Source organism: Ovis canadensis, chromosome 2 (genome assembly GCF_042477335.2).
Source record: "Ovis canadensis isolate MfBH-ARS-UI-01 breed Bighorn chromosome 2, ARS-UI_OviCan_v2, whole genome shotgun sequence".
In the NCBI taxonomy this organism is placed as follows: domain Eukaryota; kingdom Metazoa; phylum Chordata; class Mammalia; order Artiodactyla; family Bovidae; genus Ovis; species Ovis canadensis.
Window position 1 is genome coordinate 240,183,872 of NC_091246.1, and position 22,157 is coordinate 240,206,028.

The 22,157-nt window shown below is 47.2% G+C and overlaps 2 long non-coding RNA genes and 2 other non-coding genes across 4 annotated transcripts; all 4 read left to right on the forward strand.

Annotated features, from left to right (window-relative positions):
• The first annotated feature begins 2,447 nt into the window (after positions 1–2,447).
• Positions 2,448–2,520, forward strand: TRNAG-CCC (transfer RNA glycine (anticodon CCC)). Its single transcript has one exon. It is a non-coding gene; the product is annotated as a tRNA-Gly (tRNA).
• Positions 2,521–3,104: 584 nt separating this feature from the next.
• LOC138432963 (uncharacterized) lies at positions 3,105–7,786 on the forward strand. The gene is made up of 3 exons (XR_011254067.1): positions 3,105–3,353; positions 5,079–6,155; positions 7,550–7,786. It is a non-coding gene; the product is annotated as an uncharacterized lncRNA (long non-coding RNA).
• A 9,843-nt stretch (positions 7,787–17,629) lies between these two features.
• On the forward strand, positions 17,630–19,619 carry LOC138432964 (uncharacterized). Its single transcript, XR_011254068.1, has 2 exons — positions 17,630–17,906; positions 18,729–19,619. It is a non-coding gene; the product is annotated as an uncharacterized lncRNA (long non-coding RNA).
• LOC138434925 (U6atac minor spliceosomal RNA) lies at positions 19,367–19,491 on the forward strand. The gene has a single exon (XR_011254982.1). It is a non-coding gene; the product is annotated as a U6atac minor spliceosomal RNA (small nuclear RNA).
• Positions 19,620–22,157: the final 2,538 nt, after the last annotated feature.

Here is a 22,157-nt window from a genome sequence, read left to right on the forward strand (position 1 = left end):
AGTGATCCAGTGATGTGCTGCCACTGCAGCAGAAAGGGCCCTTCCAGATGGGTTCTTTTTCGTGGACACCCCACACCACCAGAGCCAGTTTGGGGGAAATCATTGACAGTCTGAGGACTCAAGGTATGTGCTTAGGATCTCGTGTGCACGAAATGTTGCAGATAGGACAGAGCAGGGTGAAGAGCAGGCTTGGTCTTCTGGAAGCCTAACCAGCCTTCTCTCAGGAAGAAGCTACATGAGTCAGAAATGACAGGTTTCAGCAGCAGCTCCTCCACCACCAGCCTTCCAGCAAATCATTGCACCTTAGCCGTTGAATGGGAATGAGCCCCACCCCTCAGATGTGCTGACGACACTGGTGACCAAGACTGTGTGGGCACGCAGCAGGTGCTCAGTGTGTGCTGACGGAGCTCAGTGAAAATGTGGGTGTGGGCAAGAGCTTCGTCTTCCTGAGTCAGGAGCCAGGCTAGGCTAAAGGTTCTTCTGGTTTTTTAAGTGGAAGTGTAGTTGACTTACAAAATGGCTGTTTTTATATATAACACACACATATATATATACATGTTTTCTTTTTCATATTCTTTTCTGTTATGGTTTATCCCAGGAGATTGGATAATTCCCTGTACTATCGAGTAACACCTTGTTTATCCATCCTATATATACTAGTTTACATCTGCTAATCCCAAACTCCCAGTCCTTCCCTCCCCGACCCTCTCCCCCTCTTGGCAACCACAAGTCTGATCTCTCTGTGTGTCTGTTTCTGCTTTGTAGATAGCTTCATTTGTGCCATGTTTTAGATTCCACACATAAATAATATCATAAGGTGTTTGTCTTTCTCTTTCCTGCTTTACTTAGTATGATAATCTGTAGTTGCATCCATGTTACTGCAAATGGCATGATTTCATTCTTTTCATGTCCGAGTCGTATTCCATTATGTATGGGTACCACACCCTCTTTATCTGGTCATCCGTTGATGGACATTTAATTTGTAAGAATTCTTAACCTGAAGATCTAGAAGTCTATGGATGCCTGAAATTGTATGTAGAATTCTGTATTTTTATATATACATAATTAATAGATTAACATTTCATGGTTACTGTTTGGTAGGTTCTGCATATATTATCTCATTTATTCTTCTCAATAACTGTGTGGAAGTAAGTACTATCATTGTCTCATCTTATATGTATGCATTTTAAGGCTCATATACCTATGAATGGCTAAGCCTGGTCTGTGACTCCATGCAACACCATTGTGCCAATTGCTTTGACTTTTTTCTGGAAGACAGAAAGATTCTGAAGGCACCCGTGATACAGAGAAGCCTGGATGAACAGAGAAGAAACCTGAGTAGGTTTGCTCTGTCCCAGTGAAGGGCCTGGGTCAGGAGTGCCACCTCAGGGTAAACTTGTTTTCTGTGTTTTTTTTTTTCTTTCTTTCTTCCTTGTTACGGGCACGAAGACACCAATCTGTTGGATTTGCAAAGCTCTTGGAATAACCCCTGCTTCTGGGAAGGGTGGCAACAGGAGGCTCTGCCTCGCAGTCTTTCCTCTCTGGCTGCAGCTTCACACGTCTCATGGCTCCCACACCCCAGAGGGAGCATTGCCCTGCTGATGTCTTGGGAATGTGGCGGCTCTGTGTTTGTAGTCATCCAGGGCACTGCAATGGTGAGCTGCCCTCACAGAAGGCCCCTTCCAGGTACCCAGTCTGGATGAGGTGCCCCCAAGCAGAGAGCAGAAGGGAGGAGAAAGACAGATGTCAGAGAGCAAGGGCAAGACAAAACTTAGGCCCCCCACCCTATGCTGGTAACTCAGGCGAAATAGATCTGCACTTTGAGGGTAACATTGCTGCATAGCAAATGATTACTCTATATGGGGTCCCTTAGATAAAGACTAGGGGCAAACCTCTCTAAGCTTGGAGCTAGGAGATCCTTTTGCTTCCTATTTAGCTGGTCTGCACTCTTCAGCTAGATAAAGGAATGCTTCATTTTCTACTGTTTCCTTTTTGCCCGCTGTGCGAAAGCTCCCCTAATGTTCACTTGGCTTTGCTTTCCCCTGCCACGGTTTCTTAATGAGATTCTTACTCCACCTCACCCAAACTCTGCTTTTGTAATTTTAGTGCTCTGTGCCCTAATGTGTGTTGTAAACTGCCTTGAGTCTGTTTTGGAAAAGGAATGGGATGTGGAAAAAGTGCTAATTATGTGGTGCAGGAAGTCAGACTGCAGAGAAGTGGGTAGCTTCATGGAGGAGGTGAGTCGGGGTGGGTCCATGGAGGGAGGATGGGCATTCCAGGCAGGGGTCATGGCCCAAGGGGAGGTACAGAGGCCACTGGCATTTACTGGCAGCTTTTACCTAGTGAGCCTCTAGAATTCTTGGGAAATCTGCAACTGGTTAGAAATATGCTTAAAACCAAGCATAGGGAAGAGAAGGTTTTCAGCTCAAGAGTAATGTCAAGGGATTTCCCTGGTGGTCCAGTGGCTAAGACACTGCACTCCCAGTGCAGGGGACCCAGGTTCGATCCCTGATCAGGGAACTAGATCCCACGTGCAACTAAGAGTGTATGCCACAGCTTAAGATCCCACATGTCAAGATGTATATCAAAGATTCTGTGTGCTGCAACTAAAACCCAACACAGCCAAATAAATAATAAATATTGTTTTTTGTAAAAGTAATGTCAGGAACACAGACGAGCACAGGGGCATGTACATGTAGGCTTGAGGGCCCAATGAAGCTCAACCACAGGCCACCCTTCTTTCTGCTTCCCCTAAACTCTCCACATGGGTGCTTTGACTGTGAATTGGGTGATCCTTTGCTGTGGGACACAGTAGTCCCTCAGAAGAGGGAGAAACCCCTGTCTTACTGTAGCTCAGTGTTCAATCATGTGCCTAGTGGTTGTGGGCCTGGGTTGGGGGTGACGAAGATGACCTGTTATTAGATCTTGGCACTGACTGTAGCTCCCTTGTGTGCCTTGGGGAGACACTTCGTTGTGAAGCCTCAATGAACTTACTGTAAAATGAGGATCATAGTGCTTGTCTATGGGTGGGCAGAGTCAATATGAAATATAGCAGCTGCCCAATAAATGACCCTTTTTTTTTTCCTCCTTTCCCATGGCCACTTGCTGAGGATAAAAGGACCTCACCATAGCCGCCAGGTATATTTCAGAATGTCTGTCTTAACCCTTTCCTACTCCCCAGTGCCACCTCCACCCCCCATGGCTACCACACCAAACCAGGAAAGGCTGCTTGACACCGGAGTGTTTGCTGAAACCACCTCTGGTACCTGCCTTTATTTCACGGACCACCTGTTGGCTGCCTGCAGGAACTGCCCTCCTGGAAGCCAGAATGAGGAGTGCAAAGAGCAAGAGAGGTCTGTGTGCGTCCACGGCAGGGGTACCAGGGAGGTGCTGGACTGGGCTGAAAGAGTGTGCTGAGCATTTGTTGGCTCATCCTTTGAAAACCTTTGAAAATTGCCTTAAAGGAATGAGAGCGGTGCCTCCCCCTTGTGGCTGGCACAAACAAGTTTACGTATATCAGACACTAGACCAGTGTTAGAGCCTGTGGTGCTCGGTATGTGTTCCCTAGCTGGCAGCTCTGCCTCAGCAATTCCACTTTGTTAAATATCCTAAGGAAATGACTAAGTGTTCACAGCATGTGTATGACAGGGTAAGAATTGGAAACAACCTAAATTTCCAACAATGGTGGGGATAGGCTATGATTCATTCAAGGGATGAAATAGAATGCTATCATATCATTCCAAGACAAAAAAATTTCATAATAAACTATCAAGTGAATAAACAAAGGCTATTAAACAATAGAGAATGGGTCCATTTGTTAAAGTGAACATTTGATTTGTAATAATTTTAAGTTTACAGAAAGATTCCAAAGATAGCACAGAGAGTTTCTGCATACACTTCACCTAGCTTCTCCAAATGTTAACATCTTACATAACCATGGTACATTTGTCAAAACTAAGAGATTAACATGGGTACATTATTAGACTCTGACTTTATTTGGTTTTCACCAGTTTTTCCACTAATGTCCTTTCTTTCTGTTCCAGGATCCAACCCAATATATTACATTGCATTGAGGGTTTTTTTTTTTTTTAAGTTTATACACACAGAAAAAGCATGGGAGGTTACAGATGAAAATATTTTAACTGTGATCATAGCTGAGTGTTGAAACTATGGAGTTTTTAAAAAGCTTTCTTAGGTCTTCTAATTTTTCTGTGTATAATTATCATCGCATACTTAAAAACAGAAAACTAATGCCTTCAGGCTGAGGTGGTGTCTCTCTGGTTCTCCTAGTATGGCTACGCTGTGTTGTGATTATTTATTCATTTGTCCTCTTTAGACTGACCTCAAAAGGAGGGGCCGTGTCTTCTTCATCTCCTTTTCTCCACTCTTGCAGCTTGGGTGGGGGCACTGAATTCTGGTTGAATGAATGAGTAAAATCAAAGAGTTTTATTGCTACCAACTCTCACAACTGGTCTTAGCATTCTCTCAACTCAAGGAAACCCCAGGCTTATGTTTCTCTAGTTGGGTGACCCCTGCAGAAGTATTGGAACTGTTTTTAAAGTCTGCAGCCCCAGAGTTGACCCTAATGCCCATTGCTGATTGAGTCACTGTGGGCAGATTCATGGACTATGCTAAATAGCCAGACCTAGGTCAGTTGACCAGGCATTTATACGGTGTCCAAAGAAAAGACAGAGTTCTCTTGTCCAAGGGAGTGGGGTTGGATGTTAAGCAGGTTAAATACAACATCAGAGTCAGGTCCCAAAACAGTTGCTTAAATTCCTGATACTTTCCACTAAACTATAAACTTGAGGAGGATAGGTCCACATCAGTACTGTTTATTGTTAAATCTCTAACACCTAGCATAGAACTTGATATGTAGCAGGGGCCTAATCAATATGTAGTGGAGAAAATACATCTCTTTGTAAAAATAGTTTATTAATAGTGTTTAAATCAGAATGATTTTAGTTGTAAATAACAGTAAACTGGCTTTGAAAAGGAAATTTGTTGGCTCATGCAGCTGAAGAGTCTAGTGGAGACTGGTAGGCATGATTTGATCTATTTCTCTGCTAATCCCCTAGCTCTGTGCTCAGGATCAGCCTCAGGTTGGCTACTCTCATGACAGCAAAAGGACTGCAGCAGTTCCAGACCTCACATCTACACTCCATACCATCTGGAGCTGGAGAGAGACTCTGTATCCAAGAATTCCCAGCAGAAGTCACTGTGGACTAAGATCATCTCTTGTTCAGTTGCTAAGTCATGTCTGACTCTGTGACCCCATGGACTGCAGCACACCAGGCTTCCCTGTCCTTCACTGTCAACTGGAGTTTGCTCAAATTCATGTCCATTGAGTCAGTGATGCTGTCTAACCATCTCATCCTCTGCCACCCTCTTCTCCTTTTGCCTTTAATCTTTGCCAGCATCAGGGTCTTTTCCAATGAGTCAGCTCTTCGCGTTTGCTTAGCTTCTTCACAAAGATCATCTGATCACTTGTGAACTGGCCATTAGTGGGAGGGGTTATTTATTGGCTTAGCTTAGATCATGTGCCCTACCATTAGAACAAGTGCAGGAGGGAGTAGAATCAGCTTCCCTGAAATCATGTGGAACCCCAATGGAAACTGAGATTTTTGAGAAGGCAAAGCAATCTAGGTCCTGGAGAGGTAACAAACAGGCATCTGACTCAGTTGCTGAGTTGTGTGGCATAGACATAGGCTGCAAGAGTTAAGAGAAGGCAGTGAGTGAGGGCTGCAGCAGCCGGAGAAGGGAAGCTTCACGGAGGAGCAGAAGAGACTGAACTAAGACCTGAGATGAACGATTTAGGCAATGGGGAGTAGTGGGCTGGGGGGGCAGTGAAGAGGAGGGAAGGACCTATTGTAAAGATGTCATGAGCATTTCCACGTGCCAGACTGCATGCTAACCCCTCTTTGGGCATTATCTCAATTAATCACCACAACAACCTGCAAGTTTAGTATCTTCATTGTCGCCATTTTACAGGTGAGAATCTGAAACCCAGAGGACACACGGTAATTGTTGACGTTGGGCCTTGGACCCAGCCTGTCTGGCTCTGGAACCATGATGCTAGTGAGTGAAGAGGGCCGAGGCCACCTGAGGCATGTGTGCACTAGTGGAGTGGCCTGACCTCAGAGATCATCACAGAGGTAGTGGAGTGTGAAGCAAGGCTCCAGAGTTTCATCTCCCAGCCTGTGTTCATGCTGTCTCCTCTACCTGGAATCCCTTCTCCCCAACCCTCTCAAAACCCTACTCCTTCATGGGTTCTTAATGCATTGTAACACCTAGCCCATGTGAATTGCATGAGACTGTGTTTTCACTAGACTTCTGTGAGCTCCTCACAAAAACTGCATTTCACCTTTATGCTTGACACAGTGAACTGCCCTTTATGGTTGCCATGGTGACCTCCTCTTCTGAGGACTGGAGGGATATCAAAGACACAGATTGTTAGAGCCCTCAGTATTACCTTATCTAATCCTCTCACTTTATAGGAAAAGAAATAGGCCAGAGAAGTTGGGACTTTCCCAAGGAACCAGTTGAGTCTAGAACCCAGGAACCTGGGATTCCAAAAAGATATAGCTTGAAGAGCATTATTAGCTCTGGAGCCGGATTGAACTCAGATCCCAGTTTCTCTGTGCCAGGCTGTGTGACCTGGGCAAGTCACTTAACCTCTCTGAGCTTCATTTCCCTCAGCTGTATAGTGGGGTTATAATGGAGCCTCATCCCGGGGCTGTTGTGAGAAATAGTTCTTTTGAGTTTCCAGAACAGAACCTGGCACATGATGATTCTGCAGGAAATGCAGGCTTCTGTCATCCAAGTTATGATCTGTGAGACACGGTGACACCAGCCCCGCCCAGCAGGGCCTTCAGAATCCTCCTGTCCACATCCCAGGCCACACATCTTCCCTTCAGAACAGCTGAGAGACCAAAAGGAAGTCGCTGTGATGACTTTGGGGTGGGGGTGGGCCAGAGTCCCCTCCTTTGAGATACTGGCTTGGGCTCATATGACTCCCTTGGAGATCAGAGCCCCACCTGTTGCTGCCCCGCTAGCTTGAGGCCACAAAGGCCGGGCCCTGAGACTCCCTGCTTCTGCCTCAGGCTGGCACAGGTGTGGAGCTGCAGTGTGGTCCCTCACATGCTCTGTGCCAGACCAAGAGAGCAGCAGGAATAACAGATAGCCCTGGGCAGACCCCCAGAATGCAAGGCCCTTTGTCTCTGGGGTGGAGGTGCTCCCAGGACCAGATGGCACAATCACATGACTGGGCCCCCCCATCCAAAAGATATACTAGGTCATCCCCTTCTGAGAGCTGCCCCCAACCCCTGTTCCTGCTCATATGAGCCCCTGACTCCCCACTTTCTGCATCTCCCTGGCTGGGGGATGGTGGACAAGTCACTTTAGTCCTGTGTGCTTTGGCTTTCTCCTCTGTACTATGGGGACAGTGATGCCTTCTTCAGAATTAAACAGAATCCCATATGTGAGAGTGTCCCATGCTAGGTCTTCACACAGCAGGTGCTCAATATGTGTTTCTTCCCTCCTCACTCAGCTGTGCCATTGTCCGGGCAGCAGGGATCAGAACCGAGGCATGATGCCTTTGAAAGTTCGCCAAGCTCTGACCACAGCTGTCTGAAATCATACGTTCTGTTCCCACTGGATGGACTCCCAACACCTGGGCTTGGTCCTGGTTCTGCCCCTTATTAGGCAGCTTTTATTAATATGTATCATTCACATTCTATGAGCCTTGGTTTCCTCATCTGCAAAATAAACACATTTATTGATTCAATATATTTACTCTTTGTACTGGGCTCTGCTGCTGCTGCTGCTAAGTCGCTTCAGTCGTGTACTGGGCTCTGGGAACCAAGAAACAAATGAGATTGCTTGCCTTCGAGAACCTCCCGGTCTAGTAGAGGAGACAGATGTAGAATCAGAGACATGTGGAGGGAGCAGTAAGAGCACAGCAGGGGGTGACCAGCCTAGCCTAGGTGGATCTGGGAAGACCTCAGAGGAAGGAACATCTGAGCCACACCTTGAAAGATGAGTGGAAATTTGCCAGGCAGCCGTGGGGGACAGATCTTGTGTCAAACGTGTTTTATTAATTGGGCTGCCTGGCCCTGCTAGCCCACCTTGCTCACAGAGGAAACAAAGACATGCACTAGAAACTCATCTCCAGGCCAGGAGCTCCTAGAACAAGGGGTAAGGGAGGCATAGCCACCTGCAGGGCAAAATCTAGACTCACCAGCCCGCTACACAGAGGCCCGTTCACCTTCACATCCCCCTTGTATTTCACACTCTGACACAAGAGTTCCTGAGATCAACATCAACCTGTCTCTCCTCCTTGAGTCCCCTCCCACTCCACACCTACCTGGCAACCTCCAGTTCATCTCCTGGAAACATGATTGGGCCCACAAGCCACCTGGACACCTTTTTGTTTATAAATACATGGACTCAAAACTACCTCTGCAAAGGACTGAGGATCCTTCAAAGACAAAAAGTAGGTCTACTATTTGTGTCCAGCATAGGATTGACCCTTTCCAGTGTCCAGCATAGGATTGACCCAGGGCTGCATTTCTCAGTGGATGGTTCAAAGTCCACTTCTTCAGCCAACATTGGGCTTCTGCTTCTGGCCTGCTGGCGCTGAGCGAGGTATAAAGGATGCAAGAAGCACAGGGTACCGTCCAGGGGGAAACACACCTTAACAGGTAATTACAGCATTGGGTGATATAGTGGGAAAACAAGTGAAAGCAATTATAGGTTTCCCCTGATATCTGAAATTGGGGCTTTCCACTGCAACCTTTCATAAGCCAAAATGGCATAAGGCAAAGAAGCAGTTATCTCAGGAACAAAAGAACGCACAAAATAGAGCACAGATGCTCACAGACACGGTTGAAAGCTATGGCAGCTTGATGCTGAGACGCTGAGAGGAGTTCCCGGGGAAGGAGCTTCACCAGGCTGCTCTGACTGCTCTGCTCTGGGTGCCCACTGCCTCTACAGCTGGCTGCAGAACAACCGCTGAATGCTGTTTTTGCTTTTTGCTTGTTTTGTAAAAGTGAAAACCCCCTTTGGATTCCTCTTGGTTAGCAAAAACAGGTACTAATGTGGGTCTTCTATAAACACAAAGTGGCGGAAAGCAAACTTTTGAAAAGCAGGGGATATCTGTAACTTTGGGTGCACTGGAGAAGACTTGCAGTAGCCAACATGAAGCTGGGCCTTGAAAGCAAAGCAGGAGTTTGTTGGGTGGTGAGAGAACAAAAAACGTATACAATAGGCACAGAGACAAGAAAAAGGATAGCCTGCTCCAGCAACAGCAAAGTATTCCTCATGGCTGGAGCCTGAGGGGAATGGCTAGTGCCGGGGGTGGGGGGTGGGGTGGGGGTTGGGGGGTGGGATGGAGGGGTGGGGGTGGGGGGTGGGGGGTGGGGTGGGAGGGATGAATATGGGAGAGGAGGCTAGGGAGGCAGGCAGGTGCTAAGGAGCAGCAGACCTCACCCTCATGTCAAGGAGTTTAGACACATACGCATCCTCGAGCCAGTTATTGAAGATCTTCAAACACGAACAGAGTGACATGGTCAGTTTGAGGAATTCTGTTCTTTAGGCCCCACAGTGAGGCATTTGAGATCTCAGTTCCCTGACTAGGGATCAAACCTGGGCCCCCTGCACTGAGAGCATGGAGTCTTAACCACCGGGCCCCAGCCAGGGAAGTCCCAGTTTGCGTTTTAATGTAGAGGGGAGAGGGCATATAGAAGCCCGGGAGGAAGCTGCTCTGTTAGTCCAGGGATTTAGGCCACTCAATACTGTTAACACTCAGTCATCACTCTGTTCGGCTCCATTCTAATTACCTTATACAGATCCCATTCTCCCAGGACCCCCTTTCAAAGACTGAAAAATTGAGGTGTAAAGAAGTTAAGTGCCTTGCTTTACTTGGTAAGTGGTGAAGCCTGGATTTGCACCCTGGTAGCACACTTCAGGGCCTGTGCTTTCAGTTTCTGTGCTATATGGGTTCTCACTAGCATCACAGCAATAATAATAATGCGATGCTAATGAGGTTTGCCGAGTGCATATTCAACTTTGGACTCTTACCTCAGGTTTAATCAAGTTCTAATCAGGCCAGCAAGGAGGATACTGTCCAGCTGGAAGGCCATCCCCAGAGCCCAGAGTCCAGTGGAGACACTGCTCCAGGCCTTGTTATATCCAAGCCACTCAGAGGGAAGTGACCTGGCCACCTCCCCAAACTGCTGACAGTGACCTTTGGCAGAGGCATCCAGAGCCTCGTGCTGCAGTTGGCCGACAGCCCAGCCAGAACGGCTGAGCCAGTGTGGCCTGGGCAGCTGCAGGACCTGGGCCCCAGGGGCCTCCAGACACCCTGGCTTAAAGCCAGGACACTGTGCAAGGCTGCTAGAGCCCAGAGCTTGGGACCCAGCATTAGGAGCCCCAGCTTGGCCACTGAGGTGCTATGGGATCTTGGGCAAATCCCTACCCTCCATGGGCCTCAGTTTCCTAGAAGGTGCATGAGTAAAACTTGCCCCTGTCCTTGTCCTTCCTTCCTTACATGGCCTGTGATGGGCAGGGCACTGGGAGTACCACAGGATCATCTCTCCTGCCAGGAAAGCTGACCCTCACGTTACTTAGGATCTCTCCTTGGTGCCAGGCCCTGTGCTCTCTACTGAGGCCACAGAGCAGGTCTGAGCTGACTCCTGCCTCCAAGCGGTTCCCAGTTAGTTGTGGGACTGGGGGCCAGACAGTAAAATCAATTACAGCCCAGTGTGGTAGGTACTGTATTGCACAGAGAGAAGGATACCTAAGGGGATCTGGGGGGCTCCAAGGAGGGAGCAGCTGACTCTGCCTGCAGAGACCTGGAGGGCATCCAAATAAGAACAGGGAACTGCACTGTCTTGCATCTTCCAGGCCGAGAAGGAGGTGGGGTGCGTTCCTATTGAGGCAACAACCTGTGCAAAGGCCTGGAGGCAGAAAAGACTGGTCTGTTGAGGAAAAGGTGAGCATCACGTGGCAGGTGGTGGGGAGGGGAGTGTGTATGTGTCCGAGGAAATGGGGCTGAAGGGGCAGGTGGGAGGCAGCACGGGGCCACATTGAGTCCCAGGCTGCCAAGGCACAGCTGAAGGTTCCTCGGCCAGAAGGAGCAGAGCCCACACACAGGCCTCGTGGGCAGCTGGGAGGGAGCCTCTGGAGCCCCAGGCCAGGTTCTGGGGCTCAGAACTCTGGGGCCCTGGCTGGTTCCTCCTCCCTTCCAAGGCCAAAAGTCACCCTGCCCTCCTGTTCAGGGCACTCCATCCCCTCCAATCTCAGACAAAGCTCTTCACAGAGCAGCCCAATTATCTCAAGCACCTCATCCTTGGGAGCTTCATCCTCTACTAGGTTTCCTTGGCAGTCCAGTGAGGTAGCTGAGGCTCAAAGCTCCCAGGTGATGCAGAAACAGTTTTAAGCACCTGTGGGTCAGTCCCCATGTTAATCTCTGGAGAAGGGGCCAGACAGGAGCTCACAGTCTGGCTGGGAGAACAAATGCTAAACAGGGGAGCATGCTGATAATTAATTATTTACTGTTGTTTTGGTTGTTTAGAAAAACACATCAGCCATAAAAAAAAGAATGAAAATAATCCCATCTGTAGCAACATGGACGGACCTAGAAATTGCCATACTAAGTGAAGTAAGTCAGAGAAAGACAACTATCATATAACATCCACTTATACACAGAATCTTTAAAAATGATGCAAATGAACTTATTTACAAAAAAGAAGTTGAGTCACAGATGTAGAAAACAAATCTGGTTACCAGAGGGGAAAGGAAGGGAGGGATAAATTGGGACATCGGGACTAACATACACACACTACTATATATAGAACAGATAACTAATAAAAACCTACTGAATAGCACAGGGAACTCTTCAATATTCTGTAGTGACCTATATGGGAACAGAACCTTGAAAAAAAAGTGGATATACCTGTATGTATAACTGACTCATTTTGCTATACAGCAGAAACTAATGCAATATTATAAAGCAACCATAATCCAATTTTAAAAATTAATTCAAGGGTGGGGTGGGCAGGGGGAGGAAGGCTTGAGAGGAAGGGGATATATATAATTATGACTGATTTGAGTTGTCGTATGGCAGAAATCAACACAACACTGTAAGGCAATTATCCTCTGATTTAAAAAACATAGTGAAAAAATTTTTGCAACAAAAAACAATAAAATTAATTCAAAATGTAAAAAATAAATTAATAAATAAATGAAAAATACATGTAGCTGGAGAACTTTATAAGAGGAGCTGACCTCTCCGGGCAGACAGAGAAGGCATTCCTGAGGAGGTCATGTTGTCGTCTGAGCTTGAGGATGCAGAGTTGCTGGCTTACTTATTGAAGCAGGAGTGGGGAGAATGTTACCAAGTCCCAGATGACTTGTCCCAGGTCCTCTGTTCACAAAGGGGATTTGACTCCAGGTCCACTTCTCAGTCCTTCTCCCATCAGGATTTTTCTCAAATTATTCAGATGTCACCAGTAAAGAATTTCCATATCTTTGATCTTGCTGGATCCTCCCTGAGGTAGGGCCCACCTGCCCATTTAGAGGCAAGCTGAAACCTAGGAAGTCCAAGTGACTCACTCAAGTCCACACAGCGAGTCAGATCTAGGGCAAGAACCCACATGTCTGGGCTCTGAGATACCCGATGAGATCATAGAGGAAATTCAACGCTGTCTTTCCCAGCTTTGCCTTGCACCAGACAATCCCTGGAATGACAGACACCCAAGGGGCTTTCCTGGAAAACAACTTCCTTGAGGGACATGAGAGCTGCTAAGAAATATTTTGAGCTCTGGGGCAGCCCCATGCTAAGCCCATGTTCCTGGGCTTAGCGTGCCCAGGAACCTCCCTCACTGATAGCCCTGAGCTCAGAGCAAACACTTGGACCATGATTCTTTCTGCCCTTGATGTTTCAAACGGAACTGCTGCTGAATGAAATGGAGTGTAAGCAAGGGCATGCAGGCACCACCTTCAGAAAGACCTGTAAACTGTAGGAAGCTCTAAGCCCTGGAGCACAGGGCCCTCAAGCCCTGAAGAGGGATGAGTATCTTTGGATCCCAAGGGGATATCATCCCCATTCAGGGGCCTCTGGGTCCCAGTGGGAAGACCTCTAGACCACTACAGATGGATCTTTTGGGGGTTTTAATGAGGAGTCTTTGAATACTGTGGACCCTGGTGACGGGGTTCAAACAATAACAGATCACTTGTCAGAATCATGGTAACAGCTTAAGTGTTTGCATATATTTGCTGTGTATCTATGGAGTTGCTTCAGTTCTTTTCATCCCCAGAGCATGCACTCCTTGATGGTCTTATGCTCCACACTGGCCCTCAGAGCTTCATCTTATGGTGCCAAAGAGAATGAAGATGGAGAAATTAAATCCAAATTCCCTTAGAGAAGGACAAGTCTGGAATCAGAACTTATCCTGTCCTGGGGCCTCCATCTGCCCTTGCACCCTCCCCCCACCACCACCACCCGGCTGGCCCTGCCTTTCCAGCTCCTGCTGAGCAGCAGGACTTAGAAGCCAAATAACCAGCCCCTACTGCCTACTCCTTTCTGAAAAAGCCTTGTCTGGGGAGGTGGGATGAACTGGAGACCTTCATCCAGACTCTGCCTCCTTCCCTGCTTTGCTAGGAGTTTAAGTGAAATCGTGGGCCTGGGACCTCCCTGGTAGTCCAGTGGCTAAGAAGCTGCATTGCAGATGCAGGAGGCCTGGGTCCAATCCCTGGTCAGGGAACTAGATCCCACATGCCACAACTAAAGATTCTGCATGCTGCAATGAAGACCCAACACAGCCAAATAAATAAGTAAAATCATGGATCTGAAAGTACTTGGTAAACTGAAAAACACTGAACTGACATAAACAAGGGGAAAACACCACTCTGTTTGGTACAGAGATGAGTGGTTTAACATCATGCCTCTGAGGGGCTCACAGTCTGGGTAGACAGACACACAGATCAATATGGCATGGTTAGTGTGACAGCCACAGGGTGTGCTGGGCGCTGTGAGGGTACAGACAACTCCTAAGGGAGAAAGAGAAGGTCTTGAGAGGAGGACACCTTGGAGATGGGCCCTGAGGGAGGTGTGAGAGTTTACCAAGTAGACAAGAGAAGATGTGCATTTCAAAGGCAGGAACAGCTGGTGCAAAGGCAGGGGGCCTGGAGAGGGAATGGCATCCAGCTAGAGCCAGAGAGTCCAGTCAGGGATGGGCAAATGAGTCTTGGCAAGGCAGTCAGTTCAGTTCAGTTCAGTTCAGTTGCTCAGTCTTGTCCGACTCTTTGCAACCCCATGAATTGCAGCACGCCAGGCCTTCCTGTCCATCATCAACTCCTGGAGTTCACTCAAACTCATGTCCGTCAAGTAGGTGATGCCATCCAGCCATCTCATCCTCTGTCATCCCCTTCTCCTCCTGCCCCCAATCCCTCCCAGCATCAGGGTCTTTTCCAATGAGTCAGCTCTTCACATGAGGTGGCCAAAGTATTGGAGTTTCAGCTTCAGCATCAGTCCTTCCAATGAACCCAGGACTGATCTCCTTTAGGATGGACTGGTTGGATCTGCTTGCAGTCCAAGGGAGTCACGGCAGGGCAAAGAGTGCTGAAAGGCTTACCAAGAAGATTTGGAGTTCTTTTCAGTAAATAACAAAACTTCTAAAGTAGGGAAGTGGTACTTAAGCAAGAAATGATTATTTCGATTCTTCACAAGTTTCAAAATAGAGACTTAGAGTGAGGAAGCAAATTGCTCAAAGCCAGGAAAACAGAACTAATAGGAGATATGTATATTGCCACACTTATATTTTTATATGTAAATATTTATACTTATATCTATAAAAGATTTATTATATACACACACAGACACACACACACACACACTCATATGGGGCTTCCTGGGTGGTACTAGTTGTAAAGAACCCACCTGCCAATGCAGGAGATATAAAGAGATGCAAGTTCAGTCCCTGGGTAGGGAAGATCCCCTGGAGGAGGGCATAGCAACCCACTCCAGAATTCTTACCTGGAGAATCTCATGGACAGAGGAGCCTGGTGGGCTACAGTCCATGGAGTCACAAAGAATCAGACACTACTGAAGTGACTTAGCACACACACACATATATAGAAGACTGTTTTTTATAAAGAATTGGCTTGTGCAGTTATGGAGGCCAGCAAGTCCCAGGATCTGCAGGGTGAACCAGCAAACTGGAGGCCCAGGGGAGCTAATGGCTAAGTTCTAGTCCAAGTCTGGAGCTATCTGGACACCCTGTGATCCAGTCAAATTGGCACATAAAATTATCACAGCCTCACAGCTAAATAGTGGTAGGGCTCGTGTTCGATCCCAGGACTATCTGACTTGAGAACCCATTGTCGCAGCAGCCTCTGGGCAGAGATCCAGGGCTCTCCTTTCCCAGCCTGATCTCTAGCCTCATGCCAGCTGGAAAGAAGCAGCCAGTTACCAGCCAGGTCAGGCCATGGGCCAGCCAGAGATAACCAAGCGGGGCTTGGGGAAGGACTAAACAACAGCTTCTCTGTTTTAGGCAAGGCTTTACAAAGGGTTCTACGCCCTCTTGGGCAACCAGGAGAGGGCAAGGGGGCTGGGGCTCCAAAGGAACTGGCCAGCAGGAGCAGGACCTCCTCTCCTCGCATCAGATGTCTAAACAGCTGTGCTTCTGTCTCCCTTCCCATCCCCTGCTCCCTGACCTAGAGAGTCATTGCTTTCAAAATTGTTGGAACTGGAAAAGCCCCCAATCTCCCCTTCTTCAAATCAGTTCCACACCTTTATGCAGATGGCAAAACAGAGATCCAACGGGATTCCCCACTGAGCCAATTCAGTTCTTGTCAACCCATGTTTATAGGTCTCACTGTGTTCTACCATGTAGGGGCTCAGATGGTAAAGGAATAGAAGAGGCAAGTCCAAGAGAGTGGTTACGTGACTCTCTCCCCACCAGCCTGGAACCCCTAAGGAATAAAGATGGACCCACCTCTGTGCCTCCAAAGTGAGCACAGGGCCTAGCATAGAAAAGGTTTGTATGCCGGCTATTCAGTAATGTCCTGGAGTACCTATGAGAGACACAGAGAACAGAATCTTCATGGGCTGGGGCTAGTATAAAGGTGGGTGGTGAGAGAAAAGAAGCTGAGGATAAAACATGACAGATTCCAGGCTTCAGCTCCTGGGTACATGGGGGTATCCTTCCCTAATTTGAAGGACAGCTGGAAGAAGTGCAAATCTAAAGGAAAGTTGACAAACACAGCGGGGACCCTGAAATTATGAGTAAAGGTCTGGAGAAGGAAAAGTAAAAGGTTTGTTTGGGGAAGGCTGTTGGTATGTCTTGGAGAGCAGGAAGAATTAGGTATGAGTGATAGGAGGTTTGGAATGGAGGCTGAGATTGGTCCTTGATTCCTTTCTGGCAGTGGAGAGCCACTGCAGGTCTGTAACAGATCCTCAGAGAGATGATTCCAGAAGTCACTTCCAGGACGTTCCCTGGTGGTCCAGTGGCTAAGACTCCAGCTCCCAATGCAGGGTGCTTGGGTTCAATCCCTGGTCAGGAAACTAGATCCCACATGCTGCAACTAAGAAAGCATTTGCATGCCACAACAAAGATTAAAAAAGATTATACATGCTGCAACTAAGAACCGTACAGCCAAATATATAATTTTTTTTAATTCTTAAAAAAAAAAAAGGTCGCTCCCAGCAAGCACCATGGAAACAGCACTGCCAGATTCCCCAGGGAGTAGGGGAGATGAAGCCAGACTCTACCCACATCAGTGTCCACTTTCTTCCCTGTTCACCATATTTACCCCTCCCCACCCTGAGGGGTGGGGTAAATGCCCAGTGGGCCGATGAAGAAACTAAGACACAGGGAAGTGAAGTGTGTGCCTGGGGTCACAGCTGGGAAGAGAATCACTTGGAGCCCATCTGCCTCCTACCTTACAGAGAAAGAATAAGAGGCCCAGAGGGGAAGGTCCCCATTTTGCCCATAAGGAAGTAGAAACACAGGAAGGTTGGGTCTTTTCCAAGCTATTCAGTAAATAGTGATCAAGCCCTCCAAACATCCTAAGTGTTTTCTCATCTCTCCACAGAACTGAGCCTTTCTACGGTCTCAAGCCCAGAGTTTCCAAAATACTTGTCTTGGCCACTGTATCTTTGGTTCAAGATGATGCCACTGTGGAACCAGATGCAACTTGACTCTGCAGACTGAGACCCAGGGAGGGGGAAACAACCTCCCGTCACCCAGAAAATCAGAGTCTAAGGTCAACGGCTATTTCCCTGGGCTGTCCCATAGAGTGGCAGGATAGAGGCTCGAAGGGTGGTGGGAGCAGCCTCTGGGTGACTGTGGGAAACGTCTCTGGGGAAACGAAGATTCTGAGGCCCAGAGACGGCAAGGGGCTGGCCCCAAGCTCCGTCAGCTGAGACCTGCTGTTGCCCTACCTCAGCACTTGGTGAACACCAGGTACTTTCTGGCGGTGAGGAGGATGGGCCCGGCCCCCGCACTCACCCCACATCCCACCATGAGAGCGCACCAGGAGCGAGGGGCTTTCCACTCAGATCCCCGAGAGAAGTTGCTCCATCATCCTGTCTCACCACAACCATTTCCTTCTCTAAAAACTCCCTTCCCCACAGGCCCTGAGGCCAGCCAGGCTCTTCTCAACACAGAGGGACTAGGCCACGCTGGGCTCAGGAATGTCCCAGGAGGCCCTCTTACCTCTCCCACGGCCACCGAGGGTGTGTGCCAGGTTGGCCCCAGGCTGGGCCCGGCCTGAAGCTAGCCACTCTCTGATAGGAAGAGTCACACACTCCCACTGATGCAAAGCCCTCACACAAAGAGCTCGCTTGATCCTCACAGCCAGCCCGCAGCGCGGAACAATTATCACCAATGGCCCTTTTCCAGGTAAGGAAAGTGAAAGCAGGAAGGGGCTCTGAGTAATAACGACTTTTCCGTCTGACTGAGCAGTGTTCTTCCTAAGACTCTGCTCACTAGTGTATCAGCAGAGCATCAGGTTCTGAGTTTTCTTTAGCTTTCGCAGACTTTTTTGGAAGTTGCCTGTGAAAGAGCCAAGCCTCACCCGTCGTTTCCAAAGCGGAAGCCCCCGGATTGGGGAAACAGGAGCAGGAAAGGAGACTTGACTTAGCCAAGTTCACACACAGCAAGTGAACTAACTGGCTGGGGTCGTACTTGGCGGCAGGAAGCACCTGCCAGGCTTGTACCCTGATACCCGGGCTGCCGCCTGCCGCCTCCCATCCCTACGGCCTCAGCTTCTCGGCCCTTCCAGAGCTCACGCCTCCGGTGGGGCCGCAGACTGTGGGAGCCGGGTGTGCTGAAATCCGTCGAACTCTGTGAGTGGAAAGATTCCAACCCCACCCTCTTTGGGCGCCGGTAGCTCCTCCAGCCCCAGCTGGCCTCCCTGAGCCTTCCAGCCCTGCCCCCGCCCCGCCCCCTATACGCCAAGCACCTGAGACTTGAAAGGCTCCACCCCCAGCGGTGCGACAGATGTAAGGGGCGGGGCCAGGCCGAAGCTCTGCCCCTTTACCTGCGGAGGCCCACCTTGGGTGACGAAAGGTTCTCTCCCCCTAGAAGAAAGAAGGTCTGGCTGGTAGGTGTCGCCAGCAGTTACTGACTCATATACTCATCCATTCTTTCATTCAACCTCCCTGATGTTTATTCATACACTTCCTCGGCAAATTCTTAACCCCCTTCTAATTCTCTCACTAGACTCTTCCGGACAGCCAAACTGGATCACGCCTTTTTCTGAACCCTGGGGACACAGAAATGCACGAGGTGGACACAATCTCTGACCTGGAGGAGTTTAGTAGTGCAAGGGGCACGGCAGCGTGTGTCTCGTACTGTAAAGGATGGGCTCAAGGCAGCAAGGAAACAGTGAAGAAGCGTCATGTGTAAGAGCATCCAGGCAAGGCTACAGAGAGGAGTGGTGTCCCACCTGGATCAGGAAGGGAGCAACAACTGGCCAGGTGGGGTTAGCAATAGTAACAACCCAAATATAAGCTCTTTGCAGTCTCTTACTGTGCACTTCGGCTTCCCTGGCGGCTCAGCGGTAAAGAATCCGCCTGCCAACACAGAAGACGCGAGTTTGATCCCTGGGTGAGGAAGATCCCCTGAAGAACGAAATGGCCACCCACTCTAGTATTTTTGTCTGGGAGATCCAATAGACAGAGGATCCTGGCGGGATGCTGTCTGTGGGGTCGCAAAAGAGTGGGACACAACTTAGCAACTAAAACAACAACTATGTGCTTTATTTCCATTAATTTTCATCTTTATCACAATCCTGGGAAGTAGAGATTATCACCTTCATTTTACAGATGAGAAAATTGAGGCTTCAAGAGTTTAAATCAGTGTTGTAAGAAAGGAGAGAAGGTTAGCACTTCCCTTGACAAGGATGGAAGAGGCTCTCCGGCCTGACAACAGCATACGGTTAAGGCATTGCCACCTACTTCGTGGCATCTAACCACTGTTTTTCACCCGTGGTGGATTCAAGTTGATGTATGGCAGAACCAATACAATATTGTAAAGTAATTAGCCTCCAATTAAAATAAATAAACTTTTTAAAAAATTAAAAATAAAAAAATCAAACTACCAAAAAAAAAAGTTTAAATCAATTGTCCAAAGTGATACAACCAATAAATACAAAACCCAGAATCTGAGCCAGGTCCATTTCTAAGTTTAGACCTAGATTTAAGTTTAAAAATACAGAATGTTAAACATAAAGGCCTGGAGGCTATAACAAAAATATTAGCAATGGTAGTCTCTGGGAGATGAGTTTATATTATTATACATTTGAATTATGTATGAGATGAGATATCTATATATGTTAGAATTCACAATTTCCCTATGGTAGATTAGTTTTGCTTTCTCCAATTATTTTTTCTTTCTCTCAAAATGGAAATTGCTTGACAGTGGTGTTTTTCCCTTGGTTACAAAAATATAGGGTCATTTTTTAAAATCAGCCCATTTAAAAATAATCATTTCCAGTGATTAGTTTCCCTCTGTGTTTTCCTAACTTACTGCATCAAGCATTTTTACTTTTGTAATTCAAAAGCAAATGCTATTTTTAAGAAATGAATTGCACACATCGAGGACTGAGTGATCCGAACAAGAGCTCAGACAGTTCCTGAGAAAAAGGCTTGGGGGTTTTGGCTGACCTCAGACCAGAGTGAGTCATCCCAGTGAAGTAGCTGCCAAACACTGGGCAGACAAAGTAGAATCGTGGGTCCCAAACTGGAGAAGGAATCCTCCCTTGCGCCTCAGGGCTGTCAGACTTTAGGTGGGCTGGAGAGCTGCCCTGCAGCTGAGGAGAACCTAAGTGCAGTTGAAGGACCTTGGAAAAGAGGCACCCAGGGAGAGGTCTTCACAATACACGTTCAGTTGGCATGCAGGTATGGGCAGGGTGACCAAGGGGGCTTAACTTGTCTGGAGAAATAGTGAGCAAGGAGAGGCTAGAAGCCCATCTCACTAATTGATCACATTAGAAGACCTCCCTAATGTTTGTAGAATAGGAATAGGAAGAGATACATCCCCAACTCAATATCTCAGACAGAATGTGCTGGAACTATTAACAATAGTGATAACAATAGTTATCATAATAGTGATAACAATAATGAGAATTGGTGTGTGCCAGACTCTGTATGCCTAGCACATTATAAATAATACATTATTTAATATATGTAATTATATACAATATATAATACTAATTATGTTGATTATTATATATAATACATGGTATGTTATATAATTGGAAATTCCCAGGTAGCTCAGTGGTAAAAGAATCCTCCTGCAACATAGGAGATGCAGGTTTGATCCCTGGATGGGAAATATCCCCTGGAGAAGGAAATGGCAATCCACTCCAGTATTCTTGCCTGGGAAATCCCATGGACAGAGGAGCCTGGCAGGCTACAGTCCAGAGGGTCACACAGAGTCAGACATGACTGAAGCAACTTAGCACATACACAAGTGTGTGTCTGTGTGTGTGTGTATGTTTGTGTGTGTGTATAGTTAGGCATAAAAAGCCTGGTTGGTATATATACATCAGTGGCTTTCAAATTCAATCTATACTAGACTCCTCCAGAAGGCCTCTTGCAACACAGACTGCTGGGTCCCATTCCAAGAGTCACAGATTCAGTATGTCAGAAGCGGGGTAATTCATAGGTTATTAAACGTGGCTGGTCTGGGAACCATACTTTGAGAACCACAATATACTTTACCTTATTATTTGTCACAACCACCTTGCAGCAGAGATTCTGTTATTATCCCCATTTTACAGATCAACAAACAAACAAAACACATCATCTGAGCTTCCTCACAGAGGCAAAATTACTGTTTACAGCTAGTAAGTGGCAGAACCTAGATTTGAATCTAGGCTTTTCTGCCAAAGTTCATGCTTAACAAAAACAATCAGTTCTATTTTTTTCAATTAATTGATAAGTAGAAATCAAGATTGCATTGTTTGAAATTAATACAACATTGTAAATCAACTATACTTCAATAAAATTTTTAAAAAGATTCTATGGTTTGGTAACAAACTTGTAAATTGTTCCTTGGAGTTATCAAAAAAATGTCAAAATTTTGATCCCCAGAAGAAGCTGGACAGGAGTTACCAATGTTTCAGAGGTACAGAAAGAGCAATGCCTTGAGGGAGGAAGAGGGACTTTGGATATACCTTGTCCAAGTTTTCTCAGTTCTCTTACAGTTTCAGGATCTTGTGCTGTGGGTTCTCTGCTAGAGCAGTTGTTCTTCCTTTTCTTAGGATGCAATATACCAAATGTGCATTGATCATCTTGTTCAATTGAGCAGGGTAGGCTGAATGATGGCCACCAATGATATCAGGTCCTAAGCCCCAGAAGCTATGAATGTTACCTTATATGGCAAAAGGAACTTTACAGGTGTGTTTATATCAAGAATCTTAGACTAAACAGACATTTTTCCAAAGAAGACATACAGATGGCCAATAATCACATGAAAAAAATGTTCAACATCACTCATTATTAGAGAAATGCAAATCAAAACTACAATGAGGTATCACCTCACACTCTTCAGAATGGCCATCATCCAAAAAAAAAAAATCTACAAACAATAAATGCTGGAGAGGATGGGGAAAAAAGGGAACCCTCTTGCCCTGTTGGTGGGAAT